A 19,180-nucleotide genomic window follows, 5' to 3' on the forward strand; every position below is an offset into this window, starting at 1 on the left:
AGTAATTACAGTGAAAATACTAGTCTGGTTCAATAGCACGTGTCCACTCTGTGCTCAGGTAAACTCCTAGACTCACATACTAAATAACAACCAATCCATGAGTTATTACCTTATAACCACTGGGAGATCAGATCAGTTTCTCTGATTCAGTCTTACATACTTTCCATTTAATTTTTAACAATATCCATCACAGATCTTTGGTCTTGCTTCTCTTTTTTTATTGTAAAATATTAAGAAGGATACAAAGGTGGATAGTTGTCATGTAGTAGTACATCAACAGTCCAATGTTCTATTCACACTTTGGTGGGAGAAAAGTAGCCTTGATGTATTTAAGAAATCTTTCCTTTAGAAATATTTAACGAATCTTGCTTGTGTGCCATAGGGTTACCAGATTTAGCAAATAAAAATACAGAATACTCAGTTAAATTTGAATTTCAGATAAGCAATAAATAATTTCTTATTAGAAGTATGCCACATGCAATATTTGGGGACATACTTATACAAAAAATTCTGAAACTCAAATTTAAGTGGGTGTCTTGTATTTTATCTGACAACACTATGTTCAGGGTAGTTTCTTGGGCAGTAAGTATTTGCAGTGGAGAAGGTCTATCTCAGGATGAAAGACCAGAGGACTCAGAAATAACCCTCTATGATTCTGTCATGTCTACCCAAGGCAGATATATCCAACATATACAGTATTGTTTGATTTTTAAAGTTTTTAAGAGAATGTTAAAAATAAAGGAAGTGACTTCTTACTAATTAATCAGGATTCTTTTGTAGAGAAGGCATATTCCTCTTTAAGACATAACATCAATTGTTTTTACAGGGAAAGTTTTGCCTCAATCTTCCCAGCCTGTAGCTAATTTCTTCTTTGGAAATAGTTTGTATCATTGAAGCTCAGAGCTGAAAATTCAGTTTACCTAGCGGTGAGATTTTCAAGTTATGAGAGGAAATGTGTGCCTATTTCAGTTACCAAACCGGGAGTGAAATCATTATTGAAGAAGAAAGGCTTGTTTTCCTAGTCCTGTTGGAATTTAGCAGGTGAAGCTTTCTCTGGCAGGAGCATTCCTGCTTAGTTGTGATTTTCTTGGGAAGAAAACAAAGTGTGGTTTGTGCCCCAGTCAGGTCTGCGGAATGCCCATTGCTTTTGCAGAAAGAAAAACAAGGATTGGAGTTTAAAATCATTAACTGTATAAAACTCCTTCCAAACACACCCACCCAAGCTTTCTGTTAATGAGTATCATGTCAAGTTTCCCAGGTGTGTTTCTCTTTTACACATGGAATTCCCATTGGTGTGGGTTTTAAAAAGGTAGAAATATCTGATTATTATACAATGTGTCCCTGTGGAAATCACGTTTCATTTAAATTCCACAAGGGAAAAGAGGTGAATAAGACACTATTTTATTTCTATTTATAAATATGTTTACCTCAAGAGGGTATGAATCAGTATTGAAAATATTTTAATGGGATATACAAACCTATAAAATTGACCAAAAATAGACTTAAGAAGGAATGGGGAGTTATTGTTTAATGGATACAGGGTTTCCTTTTGGGAACAGGCAAAAGTTCTGGAGATGAATGGGGATGATGGTTATTCAACATTTTGAATGCACTTAATAACGCAGAAGTGTGCACTTAAAAGTGGCTAAAATAGGACATTTTATGTTTTATATATTTTACCACAATAAAAAATTTAGACCAAAATATCAAAAGTCATGATTTTAAATATTTCTATTGAATTGAAATGTTCCTGGGGCAGCTCCCTCTTTAGGAAGAAACCACCACCCTCAATGTAATAAGAGTCATCTTTCACTTTAGCCTAAGCGATGTTTTTGGATCACAGAAGATTGGGATCTTCATAGAAAATACCTTGCTTTTGGTACCCTGCAGTAGAGTTGGGAATTATTAACTGGAGAGCCCTGGATGACCTTAATTCTCACTGATTCATAATCTTTTACTAATATATTTTACACCAGACTATTTATACCCCAGGGAACATGCTGTTGTGATTACCTCCAATTATAGACTAGTTTACTTTCCACAAATGACTAAACTACTGCATTAGTGTAAAGGGAAGAGGATGTAGTTTTAGACGTAATGGCTACTGATGTTGTTGTTTATGTTGGTGGTCAAAAGAATAAATAAAGATAAGAAAAACACTCATGTATGAAATAAAGCAAATGTAGAACGTGTAACTAAACTTTTTAAACATCTAACCTTATTAGCTCTGTGAATTAACCCATCTATCTCTCTGAACCAGTTAGTGAGTACTGAAAAAAAAAGTAGGAAATTTTTCCTTAAAAATGTTCTCTCCTGGTTCACAGGAACATGTCTATTACACACTGTTACTCACAAGTGTCTCCTGAATAGTTGTCATGGTTCTGCAGTCAGGCTGATATCATTATATAGATATGGGTAAACTCCAAAGGCCAGGAGGGAGGTGGGGAGGATGCTGGGTAGTAGTAGAATTTTAAGGATTTTACAATAGCCTCTTGGGGGTATCAGCCTCTTTCCACACCACATAATCAGGTAACTGTACTGGGAGAGAGAAGATTTTGAACTAGTCCTGTCTCTGGGACCATTGAACTATTAGACCTTAGAGAAACCACTATGTCTAGCTGGATTTTAGCTCCTGCCTCTGTAGGATGAAGAATTTGAAATACTGGTTTCTAAAATCTCCCACCATATTTGTATACTGATGATATGATTTGCCTCACCCATCCACCCCATGGTAATTCTGACAGTTTTCCTGTAGGGACCAGGTAGCAGTGGAGGTGTGAAAATCTTCCTCCTGCCATTGGCCTGGGGAGAGAAGCTGACTCCAAAGTTCTGGTGAGAAGAGGGTGATGCAGAAAAGAGAATGAGCAGGCAACCTTGTGTCTTGTGAATTGATGTCTTGGTGCTTCATTGCTAGGAATAGAAACCTAGTAACACTAACCCAAGTCAAATGGGAAATTTACTGGAAGGACATAGAATTCAAGGACAGAAAGTTTAGCTGGACCACATGAGGGATTGGAATAAAAAACTGGAAAGATGGGAACTAAGGTGACCCTCTCTGAGATAATTCTGTCTTCTCTTTCTGCTTCTTTCTCTCTTCCTTATCCTTTCTCTCTCCTCTTCCCTCTAGTTCCCCTAGCTGTTTTTTCTCTACCTGCATGGGACACCTTGCTCATGCCTAACCCAATGCTAGGTTTACGTGACATTTCTATTTCAACATGAAAGTGAGACCAATTGGAGCGCTGCATGTCAACTCTAAAATCCATGCATGATAGACCCACTAAGCCTATTTGGGTTGTGTCTACATCCACTTCAGTTTGCTGTGGCAATGAGTATGGATCACTTGGCTCAGGGGCTCTGGGAGCAGATTATCTTAAGCAAGATTACTTTGGTTGCAAGTAGCAGAAATCTTCTTTGGCTAGTCAGGCAAAAAAAAAAAAGTTTTGGAAGTACGCAGGGATATCTCCTGTAATCAAAGAAAACAGGGCAGGTCCTGGGTCCTTCATAATGGGTGTTAATAGATCTTTTCTTTAGGGCACTGCCATTTATGTGACTCAGCTCTAATGGCCATCTTCTCTCTGTGTTTCCCTATGCAGTGTTTAAAATTCCCTGAGGGAAGAGTCTAAATGCCCTAGTTTAGGATGTGTTCGTATCTGGATTAATCTGTTTACAGGGGACATGACAGTGTGACCAGTTTTCCCAGGACTATTCCAGTTTAAGCACCAAAAGTTCAGTGTCCTTGGATGCCCCTCAATCCTGGGCAAACCCTAGAACATGATCACTTGTGCATGAATATATGGCCCTTTAAGGGATTGGCCTATGTATTGTGGTCATTCCTACAAAAAGAGGAATTGTGGTGAGCTACAGGGAAACATCTCATGGAGTGTCTATTATATTTTATTTCTTGGTGGCCCAGCACACACACACACACACACACACACACACACACCCTCACCCACACAAACCCCACATACATCACACCACACATACATACTCTCTTCTTCCCTTTCTTTCAAAGACACACCTCTCTACCATATGATTCAGTTATTTCATGTACCACCACAAATGGACTGCTAACCTTCCCAGAGGGAGAACACTCAAAGCTGTGTCTTTCTACTCCACCCAGAGGTGATACTGTGCCCTCTAAGTACAGACTTTCTACATGATGTCCAGTCTTCCTTTTATTTTACCATAATCCTATCTCCATATATTGCAATATAGTTTGTTGCTGGCAAAAGGAAAAGAATTGGAAAAAACTAATATGCCATTTCTTTTCTTTTCTTTTTTTTTTCTGCGGTACGCGGGCCTCTCACTGTTGTGACCTCTCCCGTTGCGGAGCACAGGCTCCGGACGTACAGGCTCAGTGGCCATGGCTCACGGGCCCAGCCGCTCCGCGGCATGTGGGATCTTCGTGGACCGGGGCACGAACCCGCGTCCCCTGCACCGGCAGGCGGACTCTCAATCACTGCGCCACCAGGGAAGACCCCCATTTCTTTTTAAAAAGGAAAAATGGGCTCAGTGTGCAAGAGGGTATTTATTAAACAGTAGTAGCAAGCAAGGAAATAGAGGCAATGGCTCTCATTACTGTAGCTGGTAATGAACTTTCTTCCTCCTTGGCCCATTGATTCCATGGTTCCCTAAGGCTTCAGCTGGCAACTCAGTTGGTTGGGGTGATTTGCCCAGTGGGCAACCCCAGGGGTCTGGGCCCTGGTGGTCCTGCGTTTATAGAGTTGTAATCATCCATTGTTTTTAACATCTGGGTATGACAGTTTGAGAAAGCACCCTCACTGGTAAAATGTTCTCTCCGTGATTTTTCAAGTTCTTATTTTTCTTTGATGACTAGGTCAATCATCCTAGTCAACCCCATAACTCAGTATTTTGTCTGTTCCCCTAGAGATACGCACCGATTCCCTGTTGCATGGAGTCTAAAGTCCAAATCTCTTAGCATAATACACAACAGTCTTCCTGTTCTGGGCTTGCCTCCTTTCCTTATGCTTCCTCCTGCCTCTCTGATCGCAGACCTTTCTAAATTAACTGTACCCTCCTCCAGCTCCCTGATTCAGCCAAGCTCTCTCTGGCATCCTTCTCCTCTGCATGCCCTTCCCCACCTTGTCTGACCTTTAACTCTTATTCATCATTCATTTCGGTCTCAGCGGAGGAGCCGTTGAGTCTTTAGAGTCTTGGGTCTGCCCAGCTCCCTACACCACACGACTGCCTTCAGCACGGCCGTAGTTCCTCTGATGCTCGATGGTTTCATTGCACTTGTTTGCCCATATATCTGTCCCTTTACTACCCTAAGCTTCCCGAGGAACAGGTCGCTGTTTGATTTATTCTCTGCCTGGTTCATTGCCGTTAGTGCCTCCCTCGCTCCATAAGATAGGGGCTTTCGTCTGTTTACAGCCTACTTGTTTAATGAGTGATATATAGCAGGTGATAGAAATTTGGATTAAGGAATGAAGCAATACTGCCTTGCGGTGTGATTAACCTCTGTTTATATTTTTATCAACTTTCAACTAGATTGTGAGGGCAGGGGTCAGTGTCTGAGTCATCTTGCTCCTCCCGGTGCGTGAACAGAGGAGACCCTTGATCAACCGACTGCAGGTCGGTTGGCTGATCCGCTGGAAAGAGAAGCAGCAGGGAGAAAGGTTTTTGGCGCCTCGGCCCTTCAGGGTAAGCCCTTCTGCTCCCGGCCGAAGGCCGGCGACCCCCTCTCTACTCCGCGAGCCCTTCTGCGAGCTAGTGAGACCCCGCTGCCGCTGCAGGCAGAGAGCTCGCGGGGCGGGACTTCCGGTCCCGCTCGCGAATGCCTTCCGGCGTGAGGCGGAAGCCAGGCTCCGGGTCCTGATCGGAGCCGGAGAGTCCCAGGCACTTGTCTCCTCAGTGGATGCCTCTCCGCCCCGCCGCCGCCCCCGCGCCGCGGGACGGGGGAGACCGGGTAGGGACGGGAGAGTCGGGACACCTCGCGCGGGCAGAGGGAGAACCGGGACCCCAGGTTTGAGGGAGGGGACCAGAATTGGGGGTCGGGGGACGGGGGCAGCCCTGAGGGCAGCCGTGAGGGGCTGAGGAGGGAGGCACTGGGGACCCTGAGGCCGAAGAGGCCCTGAGAAGGGGAGGAGGGTGGTGGGTGACACTGGGCAGGAGGCATCTCGGAGGAGAGCAGTCCCACTTGGGGGAGTGTCCCGGCACTTGGCAGATTGTCTGTGAGGGTGGCACGAGTTGGCGAAGGTTGGCTTCCAGGGGAGGTTGGAGAGGAGGGAGGCAGTCCTTCTCTGAGGGTCGTAGATGAGAAGGACGTCTTGACCTAACGGATCAGAAAGATGACCAGCCACCTACTGGATGCTGAACTCGTATTGCCTCCTTTGCAATTAATGCTGGCTTTTTGATATGCCTTTTTTTTTTTTTTTAACCTGTGTGGATTTCGGGGAAGAATTTACATTCCCAGGGAAAACTTGAACTCTTCTTCACCCAGGTCCAACTTATGCTGCATTTCTTTGCAAATAGATAGTGCTTTAATGTTGTCTTCATACCAACAAGCCAACCAAAGTTTTCCTTTTGGAATCTTCTCTACCTTGCGGAGTTTAGGTTATTTCCTTTGTCATGGAATGAACTTGTAAATGCTTTTGGAATTACAGTGATAATTACGTGGAAAGCCAGTGCCGTCACGTTTGCAGTTACTATTCATTGTTTTTCTGCCTAACTTTCTAATATATTTTTACTAAAAGTTATCCTATTGTATTTAGTTTTTGAGTTTAACCAGTAAAGGTAATTTTAGATTAGGGTGCAGCCAATTACTAGCAATTCCTGTGGATTTACTGTTACTTTTTATTTCTGCTACAAAGAAAACATATATATTTGCCATTGTTAGATTGTTAAAAAATATTGATAACCCAAGTTCTGTTGTTATATACACATTAGCATATTTAGTTTTCCTTATTGGCCACCGTGTACTGTGTGGGCTTGCTTTTATCATTACCAGAGGTTATTATTAATTTTAGTTATTGTCTACATTTTATTCATGTTTTATTGACTTGCAATTAATATGTACTTCCTAATCTACGTCATATAGTATCTCACTTCTGCATAATTACAAAGACTGTTTTAGCTTTAGATAGATGGCAAATTTGTATTTTTGTCACAAATGGGGTGAGGTACCTAGGGAGAGCCCTAACATTGTCATTGGTGGACGGTGATATCTGGTGGTTGAATCTTTTGCTTGTTTCAAGTGTTTCATATTTCAAGTGTTAACGTTTTTTATTTTTAAAACTACTGTATTGGTACAGGTATCTTTTAGATCTGATTTGGTGGTCTGTCTTGCTCTAATTCAAGTAAACTAGAACAGTTTATGTTTATTGATGGCTTGGTGTCTTGCTAGCTTGTAAACTCTTTTGTCCCCTAGCTTTAATGAGACATAATTGACAAATCAAAATTGCATATATTTAAGGCATACAGCGTGATGATTTGATATACACATAATTGTGAAATGATTACCACAATCAAGCTAATTAACAAACCATCACTTCACACAGTTACTAATTTCTCTCTTTTTCTTTTTGTGGTGAGAACACTTAAGATCTACTGTCTTAACAAATTTAAAATATACAACTTAGTGTTATTAACTATAGCTTATAAACTCTTGATGGCCTTGAAAATTTATGCTTGAGTAAGATAGATAATTTCCTTATGTTTAGGGGCACAGCTGATACTTAAAAGTGGAAAGCATCGCCTAAACATAAACAATGCTGTAACATGGAAGTGAGCAAATTGAATAGTTTTTCAAATTAGAAAGTGAAAAGATGACACTGACTTTTAAAGTTATTGAATTAACTGCTATGTAGATTTCTATATGTCTTAATCTTATTTCTTTAAAGTAGACAATACTGTTTTTCTGAAAGGTTGATCTGATTTTTCTGTATAATCTTGATTTAAAAATGTGTTCTTCCCCCTTTCCCTTGGTTTTGGGAGAAAGCCTTTAGGCCATTAGATGTTAGTTCATAGGAGAGGATGTGATCATTGTTGAAACACAAGAGCCCTTCCTTCTGTGGCAAGTTTCTAATTGTATATCTGAGTAGTATGTTTGAAATTTGATTGCCTTGTGTTCTGGATAATCTTTGGAATTTTTGTTATTTGTTCTAATTGTTGAGTACATTTCTTAGCCTTCTCTAGATAAATTCTGTTTATTCTATAGGATTACTCTGTGTTATTCTGTAGGATTTAGATGTATTTAACAGTTTAACCAATAGTGGCATTTTTTTTAATCAGGGTGCAGCAAATTACTAGTTATTCTTATGGATTTACTATTTCTTTTTATTTCTGCTGCAGTGAAATGTGTATCTGTGTATTGGAAGAACGATTAAAACAGCTGTAGTCAAAAGTGTCTTCATATACACATACTAGCACATTTTGTTTTCTTTAATAACCTGTTTGTAATATGTGAAGTAACTTGCTATATTGAGTTTTTTGGTTCTGTACTCTCTGATTATCAGTTTTATTGTTACCTAGTCCATTTTCAGTTATCTGCATACCCTAGTGAGAAAGGCATTCCCTGCCTTTTGATAGAATCGGGAGGATTTGTTACAGCTGAGGAATACAGCTGGACAGGGAGATACCAAACAGAGTGTTGTCGATCTGCTGATTTACCATCCAGCTGCTGCATTGCCTTTGATGCAAGATGGCCCTCAACAAGATTGGCCGAGACATAGTCGATCCCTTCTTTTAGTATCTCTTTTTGTCCTTTTCCTTTCGCCGAGTTAGACCTTTTTTCTCATAGTGTCTAGGATGACCTGGCCCTCAAAGTGTGACGCAGGGCGATCAGAGCAGCCATAAAGGACTGCAGTTAATGTTAGTAGAGCCTTGTCTATTCTGCTGAGTCTGATCTCATAAATCTTGGCAAATTTTCCAGCCTCCAGGCATTAAGTTATGGCTGTGAACCATTTGTTTACATTACTGTTGTTTGATAAATAGTTTTAATACTAAATCATAATTGATCTGGATTATATAAATGGACTCTACTTAGTTTTGTTTTGAGTGAGGCATCACATTAAATTATATATGAGCTTTTCTATTAAAGTGATAATGATTATACCTCACAATTACAAATACTGTAGAAAATACACTGATTGCCTTTAGTCTTTGTTGTTGTTATTATTAGTTTTTGTTTTGTTTTTAATTTGAGATCCTGAGGAAAAGAAAAACTACTGGATAAAAGATTTTGGCAGAGGTTGGGAAGGCTGACCATTACTGGTGGCATATTAAGGGGTGATGCTTGGAGCTGTCTGAAATGGTTGGAAGGAGTGTCTCAACACCAAGGTTGTTTCTAATTGCCAGTGCCTGGTGATGATAAAAGGCAGAAAGACTTTTAGTTGCTTTTATTATTGTTTTAAAATACCCTACAGACAATGTGCTCCCTCTTTGCCTGCAGCTGGCTGGGAAAGAAATCCCTCCCACCTCTCCCACCTCCTTGAGAATGACCTGGCAGAGGCTGGGAAGTCAAAGTTTATACGGTTATTAGGAGTCTTGGAGAGGTTTGAGGGAAGGGTTGAAATGTGAATAAAAAAACAAATACTGCAGTTTATTTTCAAAATTGAGAGGATGAAGCCATGGAGATTGATGAGAACATTGTAGATGTGAGAAAACCAACCACTGTATATGAGTGAACGTGTCTTAATTACAGCAGAGGAGGGAGGGCAGTCCCTAGGAAGTGATACATAATCAAGTTCTAGACTTCCCCAGAAGAACTAGTAAGATAAGAAGTATCATTCAACTCCTAATATTTGAAACCTAAATGATGACTATTTCACAGTAATTGAATAAAGTTGCAAAAATCAAAATAGTACAGGGAACCACCTGTATACCCTTTATTCAGATTCACCTATTTTTAACATTTTATCTCATTTGCTTTATCACTTAAGAATAAGAGCACTTCTTTTTTTTTAACATCTTTATTGGAGTATAATTGCTTTACAATGGTGTGTTAGTTTCTACTTTATAACAAAGTGAATCATCTATACATATACATATATCCCCATATCTCCTCCCTCTTGCGTCTCCCTCCCCCCCTCCCTATCCCACCCCTCTAGGTGGTCACAAAGCACTGAGCTGATCTCCCTGTGCTATGCAGCTGCTTCCCACTAGCTATCTGTTTTATATTTGGTAGTGTATATATGTCCATGCCACTCTCTCACTTTGTCCCAGCTTACCCTTCCCCCTCCCTGTGTCCTGAAGTCCATTCTCTACATCTGTGTCTTTATTCCTGTCCTGCCCCTAGGTTCTTCAGAACCTTTTTTTTTTTTTAGATTCCATATATATGTGTTAGCATATGATATTTGTTTTTCTCTTTCTGACTTACTTCACTCTGTATGACAGACTCTAGGTCCATCCACCTCACTACAAATAACTCAATTTTGTTTCTTTTTATGGCTGAGTAATATTCCATTGTATATATGTGCCACATCTTCTTTATCCATTCATCTGTCGATGGACACTTAGGTAGGTTGCTTCCATGTCCTGGCTATTATAAATAGAGCTGCAATGAACATTGTGGTACATGACTAATAAAGCACTTTTGATTAAAGTAGAAAGCTCATATAAAATATACTCCCAAGTTCAACCGCTAACTTTATTTCTTTTCCTAATAAACAGTTATTTATTGGTTCTAATCCTCTGAGTTCTAGTGCTAGAAAGGACCTTGGGAGACAATCTGATTTGACTCCCTTAAGGCTAGTAAATGTTGACCAATCCAGGACAGGTAGGTTTTGAATTCTAAACGTCCACAGCCTCTTCCAGGGTCTTATCATCTTGACAGGTAGGATTCCTTTGTCTTTTTGTTGCTTTGTGGCTTATACGTTTTCATTTGATGAAAACAAGCATGTAAAATGTTATTCCCTAGACCTAACTGAAATCTCCCTTGCATTCATTTAAATCCACCTCTTCTCGTTCTGAATCTTGTTTCTTCTTCCTGTAGAAAACAACTGAACAACATCCTTTTTAAGAACACACAACCTATTCTATAATAAATACCTTTTACCTTTCCTTGGGTAAGACTTTTTTCCATGAGGGTTTCTACCCAAAACATGCTTTCTATCTCTTTAGTCAAGTTACAAGGCTTTATCTTGGTTGATCTATTAGGATTCTAGATTTTTCATATCCTTTGTTTTGAATTTTATTTTATTATTATTTTTTTATACAGCAGGTTCTTATTAGTCATCTGTTTTATACAAATTAGTGTGTATATGTCAATCCCAATCTCCCAATTCAACCCCCCCACCACCACTTTCCCCCCTCGGTGTCCATACATTTGTTCTCTACAGCTATGTCTCTATTTCTGCCTTGCAAACTGGTTCATCTGTACCATTTTTCTAGATTGCACATATATTCGTTAATATATGACATTTGTTTTTCTCTTCTGACTTACTTCCTTCTGTATGACAGTCTCTAGGTCCATCCACATCTCTGCAAATGACTCAGTTTAGTTCCTTTTTGTGGTAGAGTAATATTCCAATGTATATATGTACCACATCATCTTTATCCATTCATCTGTCTGTGGACATTTAAGTTGCTTCCACCACCTGGCTGTTGTCAGTAGTGCCGCAATGAACATTGGGGTGCATGTGTCTTTTTGAATTATGGTTTTCTCTGGGTATATGCCCAGTATTGGGATTGTTGGGTCATATGGTAATTCTATTTTTAGTTTTTTAAGGAAACTCCATATTGTTCTCCATAGTGGCTGTATCAATTTACATTCCCACCAACAGTGCAAGAGGGTTCCCTTTTCTCCACACCCTCTCCAGCATTTGTTGTTAGTAGATTTTCTGATGATGCCCATTCTGACTGGTGTGAGGTGATACCTCATTGTAGTTTTGATTTGCATTTCTGTAATAATTAGTGAGATTGAGCAGCTTTTCATTTGCCTCTTGGCCATCTGTATGTCTTTGGAGAAATGTCTATTTAGGTCTTCTGCCCATTTTTTGATTGGGTTTTTTTTTTATATTGAGCTGCATGAGCTGTTTATATATTTTGGAGATTAATCTTTTGTCCGTTGATTCGTTTGCAAATATTTTCTCCCATTCTGAGAGTTGTCTTCTCATCTTGTTTATAGTTTATAGAAAGTTGTTAAACTTTCTTTTAAGTTTCATGAGGTCACATTAGTTTATTTTTCTTTTTCTTTCCATTACTCTAGAAGGTGGGTCCAAAAAGATCTTGCTGTGATTTATGTCAAAGAGTGTTCTTCCTATGTTTTCCTCTAAGAGTTTTATAGTGTCCAGTCTTACATTTAGGTCTTTATTCCATTTTGAGTTTATTTTTGTGTATGGTGTTAGGGAGTGTTCTAATTTCATTCTTTTACATGTAGCTGTCCAGTTTTCCCAGCACCACTTATTGAAGAGGCTGTCTTTTCTCCATTATATATCCTTGCCTCCTTTGTCATAGATTAGGTGACCATAGGTGCATGGGTTTATCTCTGGGCTTTCTATCCTGTTCCATTGATCTATATTTCTGTTTTTGTGACAGTACCATGTTGTCTTGATTACTGTAGCTTTGTAGTATAGTCTGAGGTCAGGGAGTCTGATTCCTCAAGCTCCATTTTTTTCCCTCAAGATTGCTTTGGCTATTTGGGGTCTTTTGTGTCTCCATACAAATTTTAAGATTTTTTTTGTTCTAGTTCTGTAAAAAATGCCGTTGGTAATTTGGTAGGGATTGCATTGAATCTGTAGATTGCTTTGGGTAGTAGAGTCATTTTCACAAGATTGAGTCTTCCAATCCAAGAACATGGTATATCTCTCCATCCGTTTGTTTCATCTTTGATTTCTTTCATCAGTGTCTTATAGTTTTCTGAGTACAGGTCTTTTACCTCCTTAGGTAGGTTTATTCCTAGATATTTTATTATTTTTGTTGCAGTGGTGAATGGGATTGTTTCTTTAATTTTTCTTTCTGATCTTTCGTTGTTAGTGTATAGGAATGCCAGAGATTTCTGTGCATTAATTTTGTATCCTGCAACTTTACCAAATTCATTGATTAGCTCTAGTAGTTTTCTGGTGGCATCTTTAGGATTATCTATGTATAGTATCATGTCATCTGCAAACAGTGACACTTTTACTTCTTCTTTTCCAATTTGTATTCCTTTTATTTCTTTTTCTTCTCTGATTGCCATGGCTAGGACTTTCAAAACTATGTAGAATAATAGTGGCGAGAGTGGACATCCTTGTCTTGTTCCTGATCTTAGAGGCAATGCTTTCTGTTTTTCACCATTGAGAATGATGCTTGCTGTGGGTTCCTGATCTTAGAGGAAATGCTTTCTGTTTTTCACCATTGAGAATGATGCTTGCTGTGGGTTTGTTGTATATGGCCTTTATTATGTTGAGGTAGGTTCCCTCTCTGCCCGCTTTCTGGAGAGTTTTTATCATAAATGGGTATTGAATTTTGTCAAAAGCTTTTTCTGCATCTATTGAGATGATCATATGGTTTTTATTCTTCAATTTGTTAATATGGTGTATCATATTGATTGATTTGCATATATTGAAGAATCCTTGCATCCCTGGGATTAATCCCACTTGATCATGGTGTATGATCCTTTTAATGTGTTGTTGGATTGTGTTTGCTAGTATTTTGTTTCATATCCTTTTTAAAGTGTGGTGAACAGAGCTTAGAAGACTCTGATCAATGTAGAATAATAACAGTGATAATTTATGTATAAATTATTTAGTCAGTGCGTTTCTTATACAGTCATCTGATCCTTAGGGCAGGACAGGTGGTATCCCTATTTCTGAGGTGGAAAAACCTGAACTACAGAAGGGTTCAGTTACTTGCCCTACATCCTGCAGAGCTAGACTGGGTTGGAACTGGGAAGCAACCTCAGTCTTCTAACCCTAAATCCAGTGCTCTTTTCCACTGCATCTCACTTTGAGTTCCTTATGTACCATGTACTTTTAAATGTACCTTAGAATCACTTTGGCCCTCTCAATTCTTCTCCCCTTTTACCAGCATAACTTGCTGTTAGGGAACTAAAGTGTTTGTTGACTCAACTTGTACTTTTTCTTCCGCCCTTAAAATGATATCATTGCAGAATTAGAGTGAACCTGTAGCAGTCCCTTAATCCAATCTTCTACCTGATTTGGGTACCCTCATAACACTTCTTATCCCAGAGGACCTTAGGCCCTTGCCTGAATACATAGAAAAACAAGGTGTTCACTTCCTTTTTATACAACCTTGGTTTGTTGTTGGGTGGCTCAAGTTATAAGGTTATTCTTTTACTTGTAACAGATCCAAATTACCGGTTGCGTTTTTTTTATCCATTGGTTTTAGTTATATCAGCCAGAGAAACACAGAAGATCTATTTTTTCTTTTCTATTTAAAATTTTGTCCCATATTTAAAAAACTGTCTCTTATTATCTCTTTTTCAGGTTAAATAATGCCAATACCTAGATCTCTCACTATCCTGATTGTCTTATTCTGGATGCTCTAGGTTGTCAGTATTGTGAAAATACGGCTTCTATAATTGTCTGCACTATTTTAGATGTCTGATCAAGGCAGCAAATAGTGGGACTATTACTTCCTGTAAGGTGGACACCATACTCTTTCTATTACTGTATATTCAATATTATTGAAGTCCAAAATTGCATTAATATTTAAGCAGACATATCTTGCTCTTATAGTAAGCATTTGGTAAGCCAAAGCTCCCCAGATTTTTGCAGGAACTCTCTGTTAGTCTGGTCCCTGTACTTGTATGGCTGATTTTTAAATTGAAATATATGACCTTACACCTACTCTCTATTAAATTTTTCCTGCCTGTGTTTCAGCAGTCCAGCATTTTAGCCTGTAGAGATGTATTTTGGTCTTAATATTCTTGTTTGCTTCTTAGCCATCCTTTTCAGCTGTGTCTTCTTCATTTATAATACTTATCCCTTAAAGCTTGTGTTGAGTTGGGGCTGGCTTTGGGCTGATTATAGCTAAATCGCTAATGCGCCTTGTAGGGTTTAGAAGCAGATCATTTGTGGATAATTTTATACAAAGTTTTCTGCAGAGAAGTGTGACAAGTGCTAGTTCTCTGGACCTGGTTGCCTTATTCCCTGGGAGACCCAAGAGTTACTTATAGGCCATTTCAAAGCCTTTATTTTATTTATTTATTTATTTTTGCTCCCTACCACTCACTTTTACATGCACGTCTCTGAAGAATAGAAAAAGTAAATCATTAGAATTATGTTCCAATATACCTGTCTCTCTTAGCTCTTAAAACTAAATGTCACCACTTAACCTAGAATAGTTGAAAACTTGATTTAAAGAAAGTTTCTGGGACCTGACCTTGCTTATGTTTATGGTTTTGCTTTGGAGTTTAGTCTTTGAAGTATATATGGACTCTTATCGACACTCTAAAGACTTAAAAACTGCCATGAACTATAAAAAGGTTTTAAAAAAAGACTTATAGAGGGAAACAATAATTAGTATTCTTGGAAGCTAGGTTTGCCAATGGCTTTAGTCCATTAATATATCTGTGTATGTATATATATATATATAACATATATATATATATAAAATAGATAGACTTATGTGGAGATTACTTCCACTTTTAGTCAATGTCAAACCTTTAAATTTTAAACTAGTAGTCTCTTATATAGACAGTGCAGATATTGAACATTTCTGCCCTCTTGAAAAATGGACTCTCTCAGAGTAGGAGCTTTGTGTCTGTTGCTCAAGGGCAGTTGCCTCAGTGATGACTGGGTTCTTTCATTGACTCTATTAATCACTGCCAGTTCTCTTCACAATTGGGTAGAAGTAATCACAGCGACAGCTCCAGTGTGCTGGAGGACTTAGAGGTCCTAAGCACTTGGCTTTCACAGTCACTTCTTGTATATTTTATACAGAAGGGAAAAGGAGATTCGGAAGCCTCACCTATATTGAGAGATCTAGTGTTTTTCTGTAAAAATGGCTTCAGATAGCCAGTTAAAGTTGTGTTTGAACTCTTGAAGCACATTAGATTTGTTTCCAAATTTTGGGCAAGATTTGTGTCTGTGTTAACGCAGTTTGGTCAAAAAGGCTTCATTAGTTTAGATCAGTGGTTCTTAACCTGTCAGAGCCAACACTCTATTTTTATAACAAATGTTTTATAGTCCCTCCTTTACTATCCTGAAATGAATTCATAGATATACTGTAACTACTTGCAAACCTGACTGCAAAGAAATAAATATAATGTTCTAACTGTAATATAAAGGAGAAATAAAAATAAAGCCATTAAATAGACTTTTTAATATGTATATGCTCTACACATACCAAGTGGTTAACTTTTCGTACCTGTGTCTAGAATTACTGTGATGGAAATCATTACAAATGCAGGCTTATTCAGATAAATTGTACTTATATACACTGAATTATATTGCTGTCATTGAGATGATTTTCCAAAATGGTGAATAACTCTTGGCAAAATTCAGAGAAAAGTTAAGTACAGTCTTACTTTGACTTTCAGAGCAGTTACATTTTGGGAGAACTTAGTGATTATTAAAAATGTGAAAAAGAGAATTCCTGTTTATGTGTTAAATTGAGTTACAGTCTAGGCTTAGATAATTTAAACAGGTTTTTCATCCACATCTATTTCTAGTGGGATATTAAAACATCATGGGGGATGCAGGATAATCCTCTGTTGTGCAGTACTGTCCCTAGTGTTGCAGGGCATGTGGCATTCCTCAGTACACCAAGTGCCTTCAGTGTCCTCAGTCATTGTCACAACCAAGAAATATTTTCACAAACTTTCAAAACATGCCTTAGGGTTTAAAATTAAACCATATTATTTTTCAGCTTTGTAAACTTAAAGGAAGCCAGTTTCTTTTCAGAGTGTGTGTGTAGAACTGTCCTTTTAGATTAGGGATAACAAATATGTTTTAACATCACAATTCTGATTCATTGGACATGGTTGTCTTGAGCGTTGTGTTAAAAATTCTGAGGCAAAGGCCAGCCTCACTAGGAAAGAGTATTTGATTGATTAGTCATGTCTGCCATAGGTAGAAGGGGGAATAGCTGCATGGGACAGTTGCCACATATCCCACCTCAGTATAGCTCAATATATCTTAACCCATTGGGTACCAGTACCCCTACCCCATGGGATTTGGGAATATGTGGGGAAAGTTTTGGTTATCATAGTGATAGGTGTATATTTGTGTAGGTAGCATTTACTCTTCAGGAACCAGGAATGCTAAATGACCCACAGTGCTCTGGTTAGTTCCACACTGTGGGAAAATATCCCATCCTTAAAGTCTCTCATTGAGGAATAACCAATCTAGCTTGGAAAACAGTCTGTTTATAGAAACTGTTCTGAGCCAAATGGTCACTGGCATTGGATATAGAGGTGTTTTAGCATTGAATGGGAGTGTACCATATGATCTCCAGGGTCTTTTCCAGCTCCATGATTTCATGAGTCAGAGGTCAGCAAACTATGGCCCAGAGGCCAAAGCTGGTCTGTTTTAGTAAATAAAATTTTATTGGAATATAGCCGTACTCATTCATTTATGTACTGTCATTGGCTGCTTTGGGGCTACAATGGCAGAGTTGAGTAGTTGCCAAAGAGACCTTATAGCCTGCAAGGCCTAAATACTACTGACCCTTTACAGAAAAAGTTTGTAGGTACCTGGTATCAGTAATCCTTTTTTTGTTTGTTTGTTTGTTTTTGTTTGTTTTTGTTTTTGTTTTGCGGTACATGGGCCTCTCACTGTTGTGGCCTCTCCCGTTGCGGAGCACAGGCTCCGGACGCACAGGCTCAGCGGCCATAGCTCACGGGCCCAGCCGCTTCGCGGCATGTGGGATCAGGGCACAAACCCGTGTCCCCAGCATCGCCAGGCGGACTCTCAACCACTGCGCCACCAGGGAAGCCCCAGTAATACTTTCTGAATGGCATCAGCATGTGAACTGATACTATTGAATACTAAATATGTCATTCTTATGTCCTTAATAGTTTCTGTGTATGTTGTGATTCTAGACTATTTTTCTATGTCAGTGTAGCATGGAGGACTAACTAATTGATGGGTCAACAATAAAACTTAGAGTTGGAGAATTTCCAGCTTGATTTTGCATATGTCACTCGATAAAGTAGAGCAAAGTCTACTACTTCTCTTTGTCTGGTTCCTTAATCTTTAGAATTGGACTGATAAGTGACTTTCTTCACAGTCATGTTATACTAACAGCTAGTTATGAAACACTTTGAAAGCCATGAAAATGAGAAAAAAAATGAATCTCAGAATCTTCTGAAATCAGTTTTGGAGTTTAAAAATTCAGTGTGGAAAACATCACTTTTCTTTTTCTCCCTATGTATTTTAATAAAGAAAAGCAGAGTGAGATAATAGCGTCGCTAATTTGTTGGCACTGTGTAGGAAATACTAACTTAAAAAATAACATTCCGTTTACATATTTAAAATGCTTTAGTATTTTAAAGAGGTTACAAGAAACAGGCATCTGTTAATCCTCACTTAAAAAAGAACAGAATACCAGTCTGAGTATTCAGTATGTTAGTGTATCAGTCAGGGTTCTCCAGAGAAACAAAACCAATATCATTTGTATATGTGTGTGTTTTTTAAAAGAGATTTGTTTTCATGAATTGGCTCACGACATTGTGAGGGGCAATTCCAAAATTTGTAGGGCAGGCTGGCAGGCTTAAGGTCAGGTTGATGCTTCAGTCTTGAGGCAGGATTCCTTCTTCTCTGGGAAACCTCAGTTTTTGCTCTTAAGCCCTTCAACTGATTAGATGTGTCCCACCCACATTATCAAGGGTAATCTCCTTTACTTAAAGTCAACTTACTGTAGATATTAACCATATCTACAAAATACCTTTACAGCAACACCTAGATTAATGTTTGATTAAGTAACTGGGTACTATAACCTAGCCAAGTTGACAGATAAAACTAATCATCACAGGTAGTATTTAGAATGCTTTTGGTATATTACACAAATATGTGGTATTTGAAATATTGCATAGTGATTAGTTAATAGGAGAGTGTGTATATTCATAGCCTAGTAGTCTTTTAAGGGATTACCTGGGTTTTCAGTCATGTGTCAAATAAAGAATGGAAAATGGACAATTTAATCAACCTTGTCACCCTTTGAAGTTTAAAAGTTTTTCTCTGTTTTTGTGGTTTTAATATGTTGTGTATTAATTTTTAAAAATCTAAGGTGCCTTAAGTAATTTAAAAAATTTATAACAATTTTTCCATTT

The 19,180-nt window shown here is 38.6% G+C and overlaps 1 protein-coding gene across 2 annotated transcripts in view; it reads left to right on the top strand.

Moving 5' to 3' along the window:
• The first annotated feature begins 5,627 nt into the window (after positions 1-5,627).
• The window catches only part of DISP1 (dispatched RND transporter family member 1), a 209,234-nt gene continuing 195,681 nt past the window's right edge, over positions 5,628-19,180 (top strand). Inside the window, exon 1 of one of the 2 annotated variants that reach the window (XM_081225438.1) lies at positions 5,628-5,989. The gene's annotated coding sequence lies outside the window, so the exon portion shown is untranslated. The remainder of the gene's footprint in view (positions 5,990-19,180) is intronic. The other variant, XM_081225436.1, reaches the window with a different exon arrangement.

This window comes from Mesoplodon bidens (assembly GCF_964165515.1).
Source record: "Mesoplodon bidens genome assembly, chromosome: 2".
In the NCBI taxonomy this organism is placed as follows: domain Eukaryota; kingdom Metazoa; phylum Chordata; class Mammalia; order Artiodactyla; family Ziphiidae; genus Mesoplodon; species Mesoplodon bidens.